Source organism: Schistocerca serialis, chromosome 8 (assembly GCF_023864345.2).
Source record: "Schistocerca serialis cubense isolate TAMUIC-IGC-003099 chromosome 8, iqSchSeri2.2, whole genome shotgun sequence".
Classification (NCBI taxonomy): domain Eukaryota; kingdom Metazoa; phylum Arthropoda; class Insecta; order Orthoptera; family Acrididae; genus Schistocerca; species Schistocerca serialis.
The window spans coordinates 169398820-169419346 of NC_064645.1; the positions used below are offsets into that span (position 1 = coordinate 169398820).

Below are 20527 nucleotides of genomic sequence, written 5' to 3' on the forward strand. Positions count from 1 at the left end.
GTAGGGGCCCGCTCTGACTCAGGCGCTAGCTCTACCGCGCCCGAGAGTCGCTTATACGGTCGCTTTGTGCCGCTGCCGCAGTTGCAGCGTGTCGTCAGAATGCGTCTCCAGATGCCGCTCAACGCCTTGCCTTCTCGGCGAGGTAGACACTGTGTAAAACAATGTGCAGGTCTTATTTTTGCTCTCTCTCGGTTGTAGCATTCTCTGTCCGTGCATGCTCAAACGTTTTTCAGGTGAAATACTCGCGACCTTCTAGTCATACAAATACCTGGGGGTAACACTCTGCAGGTACACTTGACAGCAAAAAAAGTGGGTCACTGCCGAATACAACCAACATGACGTAGCTGTGTTGCAGGTCCTCTAAACATCAAAACCCCGTGGGGTACAGTGGTTTGACTACACATAATGGGTACCGCAAGAGACTACTAGAGAAAAAAATTATTCAAATGACTCTGAGCACTATGCGACTTAACTTCTGAGATCATCAGTCGCCTAGAACTTAGAACTAATTAAACTAACCAAAGGATATCACACACATCCATGCCCGAGGCAGGATTCGAACCTGCGGCTGTAGCGGTCGCTCGGTTCCAGACTGTAGCGCCTAGAACCACACGGCCACTCTGCCCGGCTGACTACTAGAGACCATAGGTCTTTATGGCAGTCAGTCTAAGCGTCAAATAATATCGTCATACAAAACATATTAGAAAACACGTTCTTACGGGAGGTAGGACGTCAAACGGGCCGACTTGGAGCAGGAGAGGTACCACAGGACGTTTTATTTTCTACTGTCTATACTTTTACAAATAAATTCATAAAACGTTATCATGACCAGGAAGGATTCAGAATTCACACTCATTGTAGTGGAAGTACAAAAACATAGCAATATAAATTTTTTTCAGATATGAAATTTCATCATTTTTTTCACTTACTGTTGGCTGCATTTGTTGCTGTAGGTACATTTTTCTTCACAAGTAAGAGAGATTCTTTCATGAATTTTGCACAGCATACAAACCATACTTACAGGTGTATCAAACTCTAGAATTTTCCAAAGCTATTAAAAACTGTGGTAAAAATTGAGATAATTAACTACAAAATTTGATTGTTTTCTAAGCACAAAGTTTAAAACGTAACAGCTCATTCATTTTTTCATAAATTAAAGCCGCCCGGAGTGGCCGAGCGGTACTAGGCGCTACAGTCTGCCACCGCTATGGTCGCAGGTTCGAATCCTGCCTCGGGCACAGATGTGTGTGATTTTTGATATGGTTTTGAACTTCCGCTGATACGAGTGTGAATCCTGAATCCTTCCTGGTCATGCTGACAAAATTTTATGAATTTACTTGTAAAAGTATAGACAGTGGAAATTAAAATGTCCTGTGGTGCCTCTCCTGCTCCAAGTCGGCCCGTTTGACGTCCTACCCCCCTTAACGATGACATGCCCCATAACACTCATAAACTAACATTAATTACAGCAAGTGACATTCCAAAAGTTTTGAGAAAAGGGATTATTTTACATATATCGTACAGTAGTCCTTAGTCAAAATTAAATACTTGAGAGTTACAAAGCTGTACGGCAATTGGAAAAAAGTTTTTCGCTCTCGAAAAGGTTTTCCATCCATGTGCTGAACGTCGCTCAACGGCCACTGGCTCTGGACACTGGGTATTGGACGAACCAGTAAAAAAACGCGATTAACGGCAACAAGCACTCTACGGAAATCTCAACATTAACAGCGAATCACCAGTAATATCATTGTTCTCGTAACACATCAACAGCTACGTGTACACAAATTTGAACTTTAAATGACATGACCAACGTCGTCGTTCTGGACCTGGATTCAAACACAGCATCTATAGCCATTGCTAACTAAGCTAAGCTTTGTTTGTGCCTTATTGTAGCCGATCACTAGGCATAAAGAGACGTGGATTATAGACGTTTGTACCAGTATCAGTTATCAATTCAGATCCTGAAAATAAATGATGAAAATGTTTGTACTGAACTGGGAATCTTGTCATAAGAGTTACCTTCCTGGGAACTACCCCCAACGACGTTTAATATTGTGTCATTCACAAAGAACAAGGTATGCTCATATTTAAAATTGAAATGCCACCATGTAAAGCTTGTGACAGGGATGCAAACCCAGCACCTAATCGGATTGTTAACGACGTACGTAAAATCAGAAGTTAAATATCAAATGTTTTCACCAATAGCGAGATGTTGGAACCTTAAATGACGATAGATTTGTTTTTGCCTGACTGGGATTCGAACCCAGCATCTAGGCCGTCGTTTTCTAGCCAGGAACAGACGATAAATAGCTGTTGTTGGTTCAGCAGTAGCGAGATGTGCGCATATTTAGCTAGACATCAGGCGACGAAAAGTTCTGTGCTGAATGGAATTCAAACCCCGCACACGTGGTCATGAAAACACTTCATGTGGTGTCACCGCCAGACACCACACTTGCTAGGTGGTAGCTTAAATCGGCCGCGGTCCATTTAGTACATGTCGGACCCGCGTGTCGCCACTGTGTGATCGCAGACCGAGCGCCACCACAAGGCAGGTCTCGAGATACGGACGAGCACTCGCCCCAGTTGTACAACGACTTTGCTAGCGACTACACTGACGAAGCCTTTCTCTCATTTGCCGAGAGACAGTTAGAATAGCCTTCAGCTAAGTCCATGGCTACGATCTAGCAAGGCGCCATTAGCCTTACATAGTTTGATAGTTATCGTATGAAATGTCTCAACAAGAAGAACGATGTATACAACAAGGATAAATAAAAGTTAAGTATTCGAGGAGCTGCATACTTTTCTTATTAGAATTCATTACTTATCCTGTTCCAGAATTCACGCCCATCTGCGTTAGATAGCATGCATTTCGGCCTCCTATATCTACAAGGTGTTGGCACATTCGCCAACACATCATTGGCGACGAGGCAACGGAAAGGGTCTTGTTCTTTCTAATTGCTTACATTTACTTGTGTCATGGCTTCGCCAGATGTACTGTCCGAATTTTATCGCTTGCAGAATCAGCAGACGCAGGCGTTATTGGATGCCCTTGGACAACTCGTCCAGGGTCAACGTGCCATTCAAACCGATGCGGCAGCCGCCGCTTCATCGCTGCCGCAGCCACAACATGCAGTTGCACCACAGTTTCGCCAGTTTGACCAAACCCACGAGATCTGGGCGGAATGGTCCCGACAATTTGGATTTCATCTCGCCGCCTACAGCATTCAAGGTAATGAGCGGCAGCCGTTTTTGCTTTCATGTGTAGGTGTGTCCACCTACTGTGTGATAGTGAAATTGTTTCCCCGACGCAACGTAGCAACTCTGTCCTACGAAGAAATTTTGTCGGCATTGGACGCCTATTTCAAAGAAACAGTAAATGTCGTTGCAAAAAGGTATACGTTCTTTCGTACAAAACGTACGGCCGGTCAGACTAATAGGGAATGGGTTGCAACTTTGCAAGGACTTACTAGGGAGTGTGCATTTGAATGCGACTGTGGACTCCCGTATTCAGATACGATGGTACGTGATGCAATAGCACAAAACGTTTCTGATGTTCGCATACGGGAACAGATTTTGAAACTAGTTAATCCCTCCCTTCAGCAAGTGATAGACATATTGGATAGACAAGACACACTTGACTGTGCTCAGGAATCTTTTGAAACTTCGCCAGCAGTGTGTAACATTAACCGGCCCCGCCGGGCGCGCTGCGCGGCCCGGTCAACTGCCCTCGCGCACGTCAGCACAGCTGCCGCCACGCTCTAAACCAGGTGTGCCGCGCCAGCATACAAATGCAGTGAAATCATGCCCACGGTGTGCTACTAGACATTCGCGTGAACATTGACCGTCACGCCAAGCTATTTGCTTTTTCTGCAATAGGAAAGGACATGTTCAAAGTGTTTGCCAGAAAAAGCTCAGATCAGACAATCACAACCATTCCAAGCCCTTTGCTTCGCGCCGGAATCGACCCAAGGACACTCAGGCTCGTGGACCTTCGCCCATGGACATTCATGTAGTTAATTCCACTTCGTACAGTGACACTGTCTCTAACAGTGGCTGTGTTCGTCCCACAAAAAGTGTTCGTCGACGTCGCCGGAAATCACGTCAATTAGCAAGTGATGCTGTACCTGTATCAGTTCAAATTGCACGAGACAGTCGCTCTTGTCGTCAGCGGGACAATAAACTTTTTGTAGATTTGGACTTTAATGGCAAGGTCATACCATTACAGCTAGATACCGGAGCTGCAGTTTCACTGCTCAATCACGACACGTACAAACAACTGGGCAAACCTCCGTTGCGTGCCGCAAATGTTCAGTTAAAAAGTTATTCAGGACAGCAGATCTCTGTGTTAGGACAGTGCACTCTTCTTGCAACATACAAGGGACAAACAAAACTTCTGTCATTTTACGTTCTTCGTTCTTCTACTGCAGTGAACTTGTTTGGTTTAGATTTATTTCAGTTGTTTAACATGTCTATTGTAAATCAGGTCCTATCAGTGAATCAGACTGTGCCTTCAGACAGTGTTTCTCGGCTATGTGACGAATTTGCAGACATTTTTGCACTGGGCTTAAGTTGCGCTAAAAACTATGAAGCACATTTGGAACTGAAAGTCAACGCGCAACCGAAATTTTTCCCAGCGCGCAATGTTCCCCACGCATTGCGTGATGAGGTCGCAAGAACATTAAACGATTTAGAATCACAAGGTGTAATTGAACGTGTGCAAGCTTCTCTCTGGGCCTCACCCTTAGTAATTTTGCCAAAACCTTCCGGAAAACTGAGACTTTGTGTGGACTTCAAGGCAACAGTGAATCCACAACTCGTGATTGCAACTTTTCCCTTACCCCGCCCGGAAGATCTTTTTGATAAACTGTGCCCGGGTAAATACTTTTCGAAGTTGGACCTAGCAGATGCGTACTTGCAAATCCCAGTGGACGCCGAATCCCAGCGCGTCTTGGTGGTTAACACGCATCTTGGATTGTACAGATTCAAAAGACTGCCATTCGGGTGTGCATCCGCCCCTGCATTGTTTCAGCAATATTTACAACCTATTTGTGCGTCGGTCCCTACTGCAGCAAACTATCTGGACGATATAGTGATCTCCGGACAGACAGAAGAAGATCATCTTGCGAACCTACGAACATTATTTCAGGTCTTGCGACAAAATGGTCTTCGCTTGAGGAAGGACAAATGTGTGTTTTTTGCTCGTTACTTACCATACCTGGGACATGTCATCAATGCCCAAGGCATACATCCGAGTCCAGAGCAACTTCGTGCCATACAAGATTTGCCTTCGCCACAAAATGTGAAGCAGCTACAGAGTGTGTTGGGTAAAATTAACTCTTATCATCGCTTTCTGCGCAATGCCTCTTCCATTTCAGCTCCGCTTCATAGCTTACGCCGTAAGGGTGTTCCGTTCGTCTGGACGACGGAATGCGAACGCGCCTTTCGCCAGTTGAAATCGGCGTTGCTTTCTAATACTTGCCTTACGCCATTCGATCCCCAGAAACCCCTTTTGTTGATGGTAGATGCATCGGATTTCGGGATCGGTGCTGTGCTTGCGCACAAAGTTGGCTCCCATGATCGCCCTATTGCCTTTGCGTCCAAATTGCTCTCGTCTGCCCAAAGAAATTATTCCCAGATAGAGAAAGAAGCTTTGGCTCTCGTGTTTGGTGTTACTAAGTTCCATGATTTCTTGTATGGTCGTCACTTTACCATCATCACAGACCACAAACCTTTGACATCGCTTTTTCATCCGAACAAGCCTGTACCTCCACGTACAGCGCAGAAATTCATTCGCTGGTCTATTTTCCTCTTGCAGTACCGCTACGATATCTTGTATCGGTCCACTGCTAAGCACGGAAACGCCGATGCGTTGTCCCATTTGCCTGTTGCTGAGGATAAAGCATTCGATTCTTCTGAACTTGCTTGCATGTTCATTGATTCGGAAACCGATGAAGTGGTCGAATCGTTTCCGATTGATTTTCGTCGTGTAGCTACAGCCACAGCTGCTGACCCAGTCCTTGCTACCGTTTTGCGTTTTGTTCCTACGCAATGGCCTTTGTCAAAGTCTCGGATCGAGGATCCGTTGGTTCGCCGATTTTTTGCTCACAAGGAGAGACTTTTTGTTCGACGTGGTGTTTTGTTGTTGCGTTCTGATAATGATCAGTCCAGAGTCGTGGTCCCACGTTCGTTACAGTCCTCTGTTTTACGGCTTCTTCACCAAGGACATTGGGGTATAGTGCGAACGAAACAACTTGCTCGTCAGCACTGTACTTGGTTCGGAATCGATGCTGCGATTACGAATATGTGTTCTTCTTGCTTGGCGTGTGCCGAACAACAATCCGCACCGCCGCGGAAAGTCTTTGCATGGCCAAAAGCCACTTCCCCTTGGCAACGCTTGCACATTGATTTTGCTGGTCCGTTCTGGAATGCTCGATGGTTGGTTCTAGTCGATGCCTTCAGTAATTTTCCTTTTGTTGTCCGGATGTCTTCCACGACGTCATCTGCCACCATCCAAGCGTTGTCTGCTATCTTTTGCATTGAAGGTCTTCCGCAGACTATTGTTTCCGACAACGGCCCACAATTCATGTCCGCAGAATTTCAGTCATTCTGCCAGGCCAATGGTATTCAACATCTGACATCCGCGCCGTTTTCGCCTCAGTCAAACGGTGCCGCTGAACGATTGGTCCGGACTTTCAAGTCACAGATGTTGAAGTTGAAAGAGTCGCATTCTCGGGAGGACGCGTTGTTGCTCTTTTTGTCTTCGTATCGCTCTCGGCCCCGAGATGGTCGCTCGCCGGCTGAGTTGCTCCACGGTCGTCCTCATCGAACCTTGATGTCTTTGCTGCACCCGCCGCATCAGGTTCCTGTGCAGCGGCAGACTCCTGCCTTTGCTCCGGGCGACGTTGTATTCTATCGCAACTATCGAGGTTCACGGCGTTGGCTCGCAGGGCGCATTCTTCGCTGCCTCGGCCGCGCGATGTATTTGGTTTTGGGGGCCTCTGGTGAGGTGCGTCGGCATCTCAATCAGCTGCGCCTCTGTCGTCGCACGGGTTCTGCCGCTCCCCGTCTGCTTTCAGCGACGGTGCCGTCCGGTCAGCGCCCTGGGGACCCATCTACTGGCTCGCCTCATCCCCAGGTGTTACCGACGATGCCTTCCATTTTGCCCCATGGCGACGCGCCGCCACAGCCGCCGCCGCCGTCGCCTGTTCTCCAGCCGGCGCCGCCCGCAGTGGACGCTTCGCTGCAGCCGCCAAGCGCCTCCCTGTGTCACGCGCCGCAGATCGCTTCCCGTGACCAGCCGTCCTCCGCCATGGAACTCTTGCCCGCTCCGGACCCCATGACGTCATCGCGCGTCGGGTACCCCGACGCAATGGAGGTCGACCCTTCGGCCCCTCCTGTCTCTTTACGGGCGCATACACCGCATGTTGACGTGCACCCTGGACTAGGTTTTCAGGCGTTTCCTAGCTCCCCTCGGACCGAATGGCCGGGTGCGGGTGGCACAGCCTCGCCTGTTGTTAGGCTCCCCACCTCATCGCATATGTCAACATGAGGTCCTCCCCACGGCGGGCGGAAGCCTTATAACACGACCGTTCGCCGATTTGCGGGGGAGGAATGTGGTGTCACCGCCAGACACCACACTTGCTAGGTGGTAGCTTAAATCGGCCGCGGTCCATTTAGTACATGTCGGACCCGCGTGTCGTCACTGTGTGATCGCAGACCGAGCGCCACCACAAGGCAGGTCTCGAGATACGGACGAGCACTCGCCCCAGTTGTACAACGACTTTGCTAGCGACTACACTGACGAAGCCTTTCTCTCATTTGCCGAGAGACAGTTAGAATAGCCTTCAGCTAAGTCCATGGCTACGACCTAGCAAGGCGCCATTAGCCTTACATAGTTTGATAGTTATCGTATGAAATGTCTCAACAAGAAGAACGATGTATACAACAAGGATAAATAAAAGTTAAGTATTCGAGGAGCTGCATACTTTTCTTATTAGAATTCATTACTTATACTGTTCCAGAATTCACGCCCGTCTGCGATAGATAGCGTGCATTTCGGCCTCCTATATCTACAAGGTGTTGGCACATTCGCCAACACATCACTTCAACTATCAAACTATTTTCCAATAATAGCTAGGACTGGCATGTTTGTACTTTCAATGAGGTGATGGAAAATACTCTGCTGGCTAGAAGTTGAATCCACAACATATCGTCGTTTGTGATCACAACAAACACAACGTCAAACCCAAATCCGTCACTACTGGTGACAACATGGGAGATTTCTCGTCTGTTCCTGGTTAGAAAACGACGGCGGTAGGCGCCGGGTTCGAATCCCGGTCAGGCAATACATTTAAGCTTCCAACCTCACTACTGGTGACAAACTGTGATATTCACATTCTGATTTTATGTACTTATTCAACAATCCGATTAGGTGCTGGGTTCGAATCCTTGTCACCAGCATTACATGATGGCATTTCAATTTTAAACATGTGCATCTTTTGTTCCTTGACAATAAAACAATATACAACGTCTTTCGAAGTTAGTTACCTAGAAGGTAATTGTCATGTTAAGGTTCCTGGTTTTGTACAAACATTATCGTCATTTACGTTCAAGTTGAGAACTGATAACTGATACTGGTGCAAACGTCAATATTTGACATCTCTTTCTGGCTAGTGATCGAGTCTCGATAAGGCACAAAGCTTTGCTTGGTTAACAATGCCTTTCCGTTCTGGGTTTGCATCCGGATCCAGAATGAAAACGTTGGTCATGTCATTTAAAGTACAACTTTGTGTACAAGTAACTGTTGATGTGTAATGTGAACAATGATATTACTTGTGATTCACTGTTAATGTTGGGATTTCCGTAGTGTGCTTGCCACCGTTAATCACGTTTTCTTTTACTGCTTAGTATTACATAAAGTTGATGCGAAACCACTCTCCGACGAGCGTTGAACGACGTTCAGCGTGTGTTGGGTAAACGTTTTAGACAGAAAAAAACTTGAAACTTCCTGGCAGATTAAAACTGTGTGCCGGACCGAGACTCGAACTCGGGACCTTTGCCTTTCACGGGCAAGTGCTCTACCAACTGAGCTACCCAAGCACGACTGACGCCCCGTCCTCACAGCTTTACTTCTGCCAGTACCTCGTCTCCTACCTTCCAAACTTCACAGAAGTTCTCCTGCGAACATTGCAGAACTAGCACTCCTGGAAGAAAGGATATTGCGGAAACATGGCTTAGACACAGCCTGGGGGATGTTTGCAGAATGAGATTTTCACTCTACAGCGGAGTGTGCGTTGGCAGATTAAAACCGAGTTTGGAAGGTAGGAGACGAGGTACTGGCAGAATTACAGCTGTGAGGACGGGGCGTGAGTCGTGCTTGGGTAGCTCAGATGGTAGAGCACGTGCCCACGAAAGGCAAAGGTCCCGAGTTCGAGTCTCGGTCCGGCACACAGTTTTAATCTGCCAGGAAGTTTCATATCAGCGCACACTCCGCTGTAGAGTGAAAATCTCATTCTACAAACATCCCCCAGGCGGTGGCTAAGCCATATCTCCGCAATATCCTTTCTGCCAGTAGTGCTAGTTCTGCAAGGTTCGCAGGAGAGCGTCTGTGAAGTTTGGAAGGTAGGAGACGAGGTACTGGCAGAAGTAAAGCTGTGAGTACCGGACGTGAGTCGCGCTTCGGTAGCTCAGATGTAGAGCACTTGCCCGCGAAAGGCAAAGGTCCCGAGTTCGAGTCTCGGTCGGGCACACAGTTTTAATCTGCCAGGAAGTTTCATATCAGCGCACACTCCTCTGTAGAGTGAAAATCTCATTCTAGCAAAGAACTTGTTTCCAATTGCCATACAACTTCACAAATCCATATGTTGTCTCAAATATTTAATTGTGCCTAAGGATTACTGAACGATTTATGTGACAAAATTAGGTGTCCCATAACGTTTGAAATGTCACTTATTGTAACTAAGTTTAGTTTACTAACGTTTAGAACTGTCTGATCTCTTCTGTACTATCGCTGTGTCACTTTACATCTGGACGGACTGTCATAAAGATCAGTGCACTCTAGTAGTCTTTAGCGGTATCCATTGTGTATCTTACAACGACTGTACTGTGGAGGGTTTCGATGATGTGCAACACAGATATGCTATGTTGGTTGCATATATTCTGGTGCAGCCTACACATTGGAATTCAGGCATGACCCACTTTTTTTACTGTCAAGTGTATATGAAATGGAATGATCACATGGGTTCAGTTGTGGGTAAAGCAGGTGGCAGACTTCGATTTCTTGGAAGAATACTGGGTAAATGCAATTAGCCTACAAAGGTAATTGCTTACAAATCGAAAATTAAGAAACAGTCTCGATTTCACAGTCATTTATTAAAAATCTGACCGGTTTCGGCACATGTGGCACCCGTACCAAACAGGACTAATATTGGATATTGAACGTATACAGAGAAGGGCAGCAGTAATCGTCCAAGGTTTGTTTGACCCGTGGGAGGGGGTTACAGAAATGCTGAAGAAACCGAACTGACAGATTCTTGAAGATAGACCTAAACTCCCCGAGAAAGACTGCTTCCAAAGTTTCAAGAAGCGGCTTTTAAATTATCTCTCTAGAAATATACCACAACTCCGTACCTGCAGCTCCCGTAGGGATAGTGAGAATAAGATTAGATTAACTACAGCAGTTACGAAAGCATATAAACCCTCATTCTTCCCTAGCTCCATACGTGAATGGAACGGGAAAGGCCCGTAATAATGGAACAAATGGACGTATCGTCTGCCATTCACTTCATACTGGTTTCTCATAGTATAAACGTAGATGTAAATGTAGAAATAGATGAAGATGTAGATGTGAAGGTGGTTTACAACGAGAGACCACACCCACCAATTTAAATTGGCAAACTCGTGGTGGCGAAAGGCAGCACTCAAGAGAAACTCCAGTGGTTTCTCATAGTATAAATGTAGATCAAAATAATTACGTCCTCTTTCTGAATTCTAATTCCTTGTCATGTTCCAGACCTCAAGTCAGTATAGTTATTCCCTCCTCACGCCAGCCTGTGTGAGCTAAAACGCGTGCATTTCGGCCTCCAGTTGTAACACGGTGTTGGCTCTCCTGGCAATACAAAATAACGAGTTCGTTTTAGCACTCATGTGGATGACCTCACACTTTTCGTTATTTAAAGTCAACTGCCACTTTTCGCACCATTCCGATATTTCTTCTAAATCGTTTTGCAGTTTGGTTTGATCTTCTGATGACTTTATTAGTAGATGAACGGCAGCGTCATCTGCAAACAACCGAAGACAGCTGTTCAGATTGTCTCCCAAATCGTTTATATAGATAAGGAACAGCAAAGGACCTACAGCACTACCTTGGGGAACGGCGGAAATCACTTCTGTTTTACTCGATGACTTTCCGTCAATTATTACAGTTTATTTACTCCTTATCACTAAAGCGATGGCATTTCAACGTTTGGAGCCCACAATACCCAAAATTATTATACATGGACAAGTACGTGAACAGGTAGGAGTGTTTAAAGACAAGACAGATGATACAGAGCTAAAATGTCCAGATTCAGACGTTTCTGTGGAACCATAAAAAGTGCGTTAAAACATTGAATGAACACCCAAAACATTATGACCACTGCCCACCGCGAAGTTGAATACTGCCCCGGGGTGTTGTGGCCACGTGACGTGGTAACAAAAGCGGGTAAACGGAGCAGACAGGGACGGGGGATCGCCCTAGCGAAGATTGGGCGACTTTGATAAAGGGCAGATTAATATTACGCAGAGCATGTGAACGAAGCTGGTCGAAATGTCACGTGTCGTGAGGAGGAGGAGGAGATTAGTGTTTAACGTCCCGTCGACAACGAGGTCATTAGAGACGGAGCGCAAGTTCGGGTGAGGGAAGGATGGGAAAGGAAATCGGCCGTGCCCTTTCAAAGGAACCATCCCGGCATTTGCCTGAAGCGATTTAGGGAAATCACGGAAAACCTAAATCAGGATGGCCGGAGGCGGGATTGAACCGTCGTCCTCCCGAATGCGAGTCCAGTGTGCTAACCACTGCGCCACCTCGCTCGGTACGTGTCGTGAGCATCTACAGAACGAGATAGAATAACAGTGAAACTACCAGTAGGCGCTAAATTGTTGGACGTTCACGACTCTTCACAGAATGGGGGGTTCGGAGGCTTGTCTGCTCTGAAAACTAGGGTAGACGGTGATGTGTGGCATTCTGCCGAAAGAGAGCGATCCTGATACACTTACAAGTGTTTTGGAGCACACCGTTCATTGTACATTGTCGAAAATGGAGCTCCGCAGTAGACCGCCCCAATCTGTCCACAATTGTAATGGCCATCTGGACCAATGGAAACGTGTCGGCTCTTCGGGTGAATCACATTTTTCCTGCGCTTCGTCGCTGGTCGTCTCCACAAATGCCGTCGTCGAGGTGAACGACGGCTTGAAAAGTGCGGCACGTCGCGGACACAGGCTGGTGGGATCAGTATTATGCTATGGAAAACATTCTCCTGCACTTTCATGGGACCTGTGGTAGTAATATAAGACATTCTGACAGCTGCGAATTTCTTGCATCATTTCATGCTTGATGTCTTCCCCAACGGTGATGTCGTCTTTCAGCAGTTTAATTGTCTGTGTCTCGGAACCAGAGAACTATAGTGAACTCATGTTGATGTCTCGGCGATCAAATTCGCCTGCTGTGAATCCTATGGAACCCACCTAGGTCGCTATCGATCGCCATCACCGCGTACGCAAATCAGCGGCCCGTTATTTACGCTGGTTACATGACCTGTGCCCGCCAGGTTGGCCGTGCGGTCTAACGCACGGCTTTCCGGGTGGGAAGGAGCGCCTGGTCCCCGGCACGAATCCACCTGGCGGATTTGTGTCTAGGTCCGGTGAACCGGCCAGTCTGTAGATGGTTTTTAGGCGGTTTTCCATCTGCCTCGGCGAAAGGGGGATGGTTCCCCTTATTCCGACTCAGTTATACTATGTCGGCGATTGCTGAGCAAACAAGTTCTCCACGTACGCATACACCACCATTACTCTACCACGCAAACATAGGGGTTACACTCGTCTGGTGTGAGACGTAACCTGGGGGGGGGGGGGTCCACCGGGGGCCGAACCGCACAATAACCCGGGGTTCGGTGTGGGGCAGCGGAGGGGTGGACTGCGGTAGTCGTCGTGGGGTTGTGGACCACTACGGCTGCGGCGGGGACGGAGCCTCTCCGTCGTTTCTACGTCCCCGGTTAACATACAATACGATACAGTACATGACCTTGTAACGCCGGAAATGCATATCCTCCTATTTCCATCTATTGTACTATTATTTTTTTCCTTGTTTTGTTACCTCAAGATATGACATTTCTGTCTCTTTATATATTGTAATTGCTTTACTGTTTGGATATATATATATTTATGCACTTATGTCGATGTATAATTGGTTTGTTTCGTAAATATTATTTGTATTTTTACGCTGGGTCTTGCCTAGGGAACACTGCTATCGAACGATTACATCGATAGGTCGTGTGAAGAATCAAAGTGTGTAGGACCTTTGGTAGTGTTAACTCTGCCGCGTGGAGCGCGGGCAGAGCAGTTAGAGTCTGGCTGGAGTAGCGAGTGGAGCAGGTGTGTTGTGTGACGCTCCCGCGAGTTGCCGCGCTTCCGGGGTTTGGCAGCATGTAATTGCGCTCGACTCGCGATGATAGTTTCTGACATGGTGTCACGGACGGGAAGCATTAGCTGGCGCACATCAAGAGCCCGTTTCGCCTGGTGACCGTGTCGAGAAGAAGGCGCGCCAACATCCAGCTTCTGCAACAGCGACGGCCGACAATGAGTGACTGTCGCCACCTCCTCGATCGACGGCTTCAAACCTTCAATCAACCAACAAGGAAGACTAAAAGCACGTAAAGTTTCAGAACTGTACGGCAGACCTCAGCTTTTCAAATTGTTCCATTTGCCTCGCAAAATTACAGCAACTTAGCATGAACCCTTGTTGCTCATTGTCCCAATTGCATTGCCAAGCAGGGTTCCTTCCTTTTCCGAAATGAGCCCGAGGGTCGTTGAAATTCAAACGCCAGCATCATTCGATTTCACTGCTTTAATTTCAAAGTTCAGCTGGCTACAATATTTAGATTGCACAAGCACAAATTAAGAGTGCGAGTTCTGTTACCGTATTTTAGTTACCTGTGACTGCAGCTCAGCTTGGTACGTACTAAATTTTACTATTGTTAATTGTTCAGAATCATTTAATTCAAGTTCAAAGTTAATTCTCTTATTTCTAAATTGCGTAGATTCAAGTAGCTTTTGAAATGATTGTTGAGGTAGTCCAAGACTAACCTTATTTTACTGAATGTCGATGTGCTTCAGAAAGAAAGCTCACTATTAACTTCAGTCACTAAATTAACTTTCGATTTTCCAGTTTTATTAATTCTTTTGCTAAATTAAGTCAGAGTGTAGCGAAATTTATTACTTCTGACAAACTTTCAGTTTTCACACTACACGTGTCAACCTTCAGTTGCCACGCTTCTAGTGCTAATTATATGTGTAATTACCTTTCTTTTTCAGTTACTATAGTAATTGTCCTTAGGACTGGCGACCGTAATTTCCCCCAAATCTCAAATATCTAATTACCGCTAGTTAATTGTTAACGTAACGGCCGCACATTTACTTTCTTCATTAACTTTACCCCTTCTCAAAATTAATTTCCACCAGTTTCATTTGCATTTTTCCTTTCATTTAGATGTAACCCTTTCCTCCCTCTTTACCGACAGATTAACTTCGGTGACGATTGCTTTTCCCAAATTTCCATTAGGTACACGTGGTTTAATTTTTCACTGTCATTAAGGTCGATAAGTGAGGAGGAGGTTACACGTGGCGACCTGGTGACAGGACAATCTTGAGATTTGAGGTTGTTCTGGACACGAATTTTCTTTGGTGCAAATGTCGTAACAAAGTATTGGTTTCGAACAGATAGTTACGTCAGCGAGATTAAGTAGTGGGAGGAATCCTAATTAGATTTGAGATTTGTTATTTATATTGAAAATTATTAAAATGAGTGAAGGCAACAATTACCAAAATTTGGTAGACTTGGATACGGAACAATCGGTCGAACAGTGGGAAACGCGCACCGCGGTACCCATTGTTCAGGGGCAGGCGGCTAGCGTGAAAGACGCGACCGCCGAAACGCAACAAAGAGCAGAAATGGAATTCCAAACTTTAGTAAATGTTTCGGAATCGGAAGTGAAAATCAAATCTGAACCCTTTGATGACGAATACGCGGGGACAATTAAAGAGGAAGCCGCTACGGAAGTAGAACCGGTAGTTTCCGGGAATTTAGCTGATTTATTGAATGTTTTGATTAACGAAATCAAGGCTCAGTCTAGCAAGATAGAATCTCAATCGGCAGAAATTAAAGCTCAGGCTGCCAAGCAAGAAGCTCAATCTGAAAAAATTGACAGGAAGCTAGACAATCAGAACAAAGCTATTAATGTTGTTAACAACAATGTGGTAGTTGTTAACGCAAAAGTTGATAAAATCAAAGAAGATATTGTTGTGATTAATACCGAAATCGGTAATCGTAAACAGGAAATGATAGGCGTTCAGGCGGAAATTGCGAGCATAAATACGCGTTTTAATTCCGAAATTAGCAGAATCGAAAAAAGTGTAGGAGAAGCAGTTGCTCCGATCATCGAGAATAAGGTGAGGGACAAATTCAATTAGTGAAAAAAGAGGATCAAAAGAAGGTGGAAACTTTAAAGGCTTTAGTATCCGAAGTAGATACCAAAGTGACGAAGCAGGCTAATACCTGCGAAGAACAAAAAAAGGAAGTAGAAACGCTTGCGACAACCACTTGCCAAGTAATTACGATAGTGTCGGAATTAGAAAAGAAACTTGACGAAAAACAGAGCTATGTGCCAATCTGTGCACATAGTTCGGAATTGTTGACGAAAGAGGAGCGGTTCGACCCCTTGAAAAAAGGCGGTATACATGCGACGGATTTCATTAAAAATTGTGAAAGAGTTTTACCCAGATCATGGACTAATGAGAGAAAAATTAATGCGGTTATTGATGTGTTGGCTGGTGATGCCAAGCGTTGGGGCTTAAACCTCAACATTACGAACATGACTTTTGACGAGTTTAAAAATTTGTTTCTGGCTGAATACTGGTCAGAGCAAAAACAGCAAAGTGTCTGGCGCGAATTTGTCGTATCGAGGCCTTTCGATGCGAATTCGCGCGGCTCGATGAAGGAGTTTTGTGAGGGCTGGATCCGCAAGTTGGAATATTTGCGTGATCGCCGCTCGGAATCCGAAATAGTCTGGGAACTCTACAAGAAGCTTCCAGATGATACAAAACGATACGTAGGAAGCAATTACAGGACAATCAATGATTTCCTGGAAAGAGTGGAGGACGAGGACAATTGGCGCAATAATCGCGACAGTGGTAGAGGCCGTGGTAACAACAACGGGAACCACAACAACGATAACCATGGGAATAATGCATACCGCAATCTTGGCAGCAATGACAATAATGGTTCGGGCCGTAATGACAATCGGTACAATGCAAATAATAACCGGAATGACGGAAACCAGTATCATACTAGCGTGATACGGGCTGCGCAGAATAGTAATAACGCCAGAGGGTGTGACCAGCCGCCTCAGCAGTATCCGGGGAGCGTATCTGCTGGGACGAGACAGGGAAACCATTAGCCGCGCCGGTGAGGGGCCGACCGAGCGTGGAGAAATTTTGGCGGCCCAATAACAGGAGAAAACCCAGGTGTCGTCGTTATGAAAATTCCGTATGGAATAATCAACGGCGGGAGAGTGTGCCAGTATTAGGAGAAAGGAGTGCGCCCACAAGTAGTAGATCAGCTGTAGACACGGCAGTAGAAAATACATTCACTGTCAGTGAGAACAATTTAAGTAGTGTTCCGGAAATCGACTATAAAGTGGCAGCTGTAATACCCACAGCGGAACTGGAGATTGAGTTTAAGAATTATTCGCAAGTGTTGAAAGAAGATCAGATGTCGGATAAAACGTCCGTCATCGAGCAAGGGGATGCAGAGAGGGATGAGGTCTGGTTAAGGCAGTTCGGTCGCTTATACGACGAACTAAGAGATTATAGGGGCCTGTACGGGAGAAGTGTTTATGGGGAGCGCGGGCAGGGTTTGCCGCGTCTCGTCCCGCAGGAAGATAGTGATTGTGAAGTGATGGAAAGTTCTGGCCCTAACCGGCAGACTTTACTAGAAATAGTTGATGTTAAGGGGGAGCACGAACAAGATGCGGCGTGTTTCGTCCCGCAGGAGTTGAATGTTGAAGTAGTAACGGAAAGTTCTGGCCCTAACCGGCAGACTTTACCGAAAGTTGTAGTGGTAGAAGTAGCCGACCCATCCGACGCGAACATCCAGTTTAAACATTGCGAGAGTATTAAGGAGAAAGATTACGAAAATTTTAGTGATAGCCGGACACGATTGGTAGAAAAGCACGTAGATTACAGCGTGTATGAGGTTAGAGCTGACATTATACGGTCAGAAGATAACAGTGTGGGTTGCGCAGATCTAGAGGAAGTAATTGCAGATACTACTGGGCACATGTCTCCAGGTAGATTGGCAGATGAGATCAATCTGATTAAAGAGGAATCAACGAAGGTGACAATTAGTGAATTGATAGCAAAGCAACACTCACTAGTTGACGAGTTACAGGAAAAGGTTTCGGTATTGGAGGCGACGCTACAGACTAAGCCTCAGGACAAACGTGTTGAAATTAAAACTGTATGTGAACAGAGGCTGAAAAAGCCGCCAGATAAACCGGATTTAGGATCAAAGCCGGATGGTTTTTTCTGGAATGACCTGGATATAGACGAGGATTTACTGTGGGAAAATAAAGAAACAGTCGAGGACAAGTGTAGACAGATAGTAATGTCTGTTAATATGCACGACCTACAACTAAACGTATTGATTGACACCGGTGCAGAATTGAGTGCTGTATCTGGGAAAATATTTGAGTTACTGAAAGACAGACCTGGCATCGTAGTTATGCCAGTAACAGGAGTGAAAATTATCGGTGCTACTGGGAAGGCCAGTAAACCGGTCACAAAACAGATTTTTGTCAACTTCGAGATATGTGAGGCACGATTTGAGCAAGAGTTTGTCGTCGTGCCAGACTTAACTACGGAAGTAATTATCGGGTTAGATTGGCTATTAAAGTACCGTGCAGTGATTAATTGCGAAAGGAAAACTTTGACATGTACGTCACAAGGTAAAACAATAGTAGTTAGTTTTGACGAGGTAGGAGACGGTGTGCATAGGCAATACCAGCCTATACACATTGTTAACTGGCCGGATGCTACTGACGTAGGTATGAATTCGAACTACTGTAATGTGAGGAATCTCGGCATTGACAATAGTGTAGAAAGTCAATTGGAAAGAATTGTATACGGTGTGTCAAACGTAACACACGAACAAAGACAAGGCCTGTATGAAGTAATAATGAGGAATAAGAGTGTGTTTTCAGACAAACCGGGACTTGTGGAAGAGATAATCAAATTCCCTCCACGGATTGACATTAGTATTGGTGTGAAAAAAGATCGTTTGCGAGAAGTAATGAAGCTAAAAGCTGATGCTCGCATACGTCGTCATGACGCTAAAGCGCGTTTTGCTAAGTTTGCAATCGGAGACTTAGTACTTGTAAAAGCTCATGAGAAATCGAGCGAGATAGACAATGAAATCTCTGAATTTAAGTTTGTTTATAATGGACCATATAAAGTCATTGGTATACCTCACACAAATGCTTATTGCTTAGAGTATCCAAGCTCTGGAAAACGATTAGGTATACGGAATATAGTAGACTTGAAATTGTACCAACCTAGGATCGATTAATACCACACAATGGGTAATTTGTACAATATGTAAATATAGAGTGTAAGATTTAAGGTTTGCTAGATTGCCATGCTTTTGCCTGACCAAGAGGACATTAAAGAAGTTGTAATTAATAAGTAATTAATTTTGACTAAATGATTTAAGAGAGAGTGATTATTTATCAATTGAAAAATCCAAGCTGCTAGTTTAAGTTTTCAGCTGAGTCACAGTAGATTAAGCAATGTAAATATAATTTTGTAACTAGCTGTAAGATTTCGTGAATATGTGTTTTACTAGTCATTGCCGATGTACTTAGACGGTGTTTTAAGTTTCAGGCTAGTACATGCGTGTGATGATGGACAGTGTTGAGTTATCCACTGTGATAGTGTTTATGGACTCCTTGAGATTACTCGGGAGTGAGTTTTTCCGAAAGAATTCAGTGAAACGGACGTTCTGGAAACCCCGTCACAAGGGCGAGTGAGATCAAGCGTGCCGCACACGCGGGAGCAACAATACTGGCGAGGCGAGCCGCTGTCGGCTCTTGTGCCGCTGTTGGCTCTTGGGCCGCTGTCGGCATTCTTTGTACTTGCGAGTACGGAAGGCGGAATTGTTTTTCTTCCTGGACAGCTGAAAGAATTCTACTGTCAATATTTATGTTTTTTTCGATCTGATGTGTGTTATTTTCTTGTTTAGCGTTTAATGGACTCCCATGACGAGAATATTAATTATGAAAGGGTTATGTAAAAATGTGTATTCTATGTAATTAATTATTAATTTGCGTATTTTGATCTACCTGTTTTTATGACCATGTAGTCTAATTAATTTTGCAAATAGTATTCCATTTCTTGATAGTGTTACGAATTTTGACGATTTTGGAATAGCTAACCCATTTTCTATGTTTTCTATGAATTTCGATATGTTGTCAACCTGTTTTATTTTGTGCAAGATGACAGAGTGGAATAAGATTAGGAGTGTCTCCACTCAATTATTATGGTCTAAAAATTGATTTATGCTTAATTAGACGAATGCTAAATTTTGTTGGTGTTTTGAGCATATGCATTTCCGCTGTTTCTTTTTTGGGACATTTTCTGAGTCTGTTTACGTTACACGAACATCCTCAGACAATGTGGGGCACGTGTAACGCCGGAAATGCATATCCTCCTATTTCCATCTATTGTACTATTATTTTTTTCCTTGTTTTGTTACCTCAAGATATGACATTTCTGTCTCTTTATATATTGTAATTGCTTTACTGTTTGGATATATATATATTTATGCACTTATGTCGATGTATAATTGGTTTGTTTCGTAAATATTATTTGTATTTTTACGCTGGGTCTTGCCTAGGGAAAACTGCTATCGAACGATTACATCGATAGGTCGTGTGAAGAATCAAAGTGTGTAGGATCTTTGGTAGTGTTAACTCTGCCGCGTGGAGCGCGGGCAGAGCAGTTAGAGTCTGGCTGGAGTAGCGAGTGGAGCAGGTGTGTTGTGTGACGCTCCCGCGAGTTGCCGCGCTTCCGGGGTTTGGCAGCATGTAATTGCGCTCGACTCGCGATGATAGTTTCTGACATGGTGTCGCGGACGGGAAGCATTAGCTGGCGCACATCAAGAGCCCGTTTCGCCTGGTGACCGTGTCGAGAAGAAGGCGCGCCAACATCCAGCTTCTGC

The 20527-nt window shown here is 45.3% G+C and overlaps 1 non-coding gene across 1 annotated transcript; it reads right to left on the minus strand.

The window, feature by feature from the left end:
* Nucleotides 1-9025: 9025 nt before the first annotated feature.
* Trnas-uga (transfer RNA serine (anticodon UGA)) lies at nt 9026-9100 on the minus strand. The gene has a single exon. It is a non-coding gene; the product is annotated as a tRNA-Ser (tRNA).
* Nucleotides 9101-20527: the final 11427 nt, after the last annotated feature.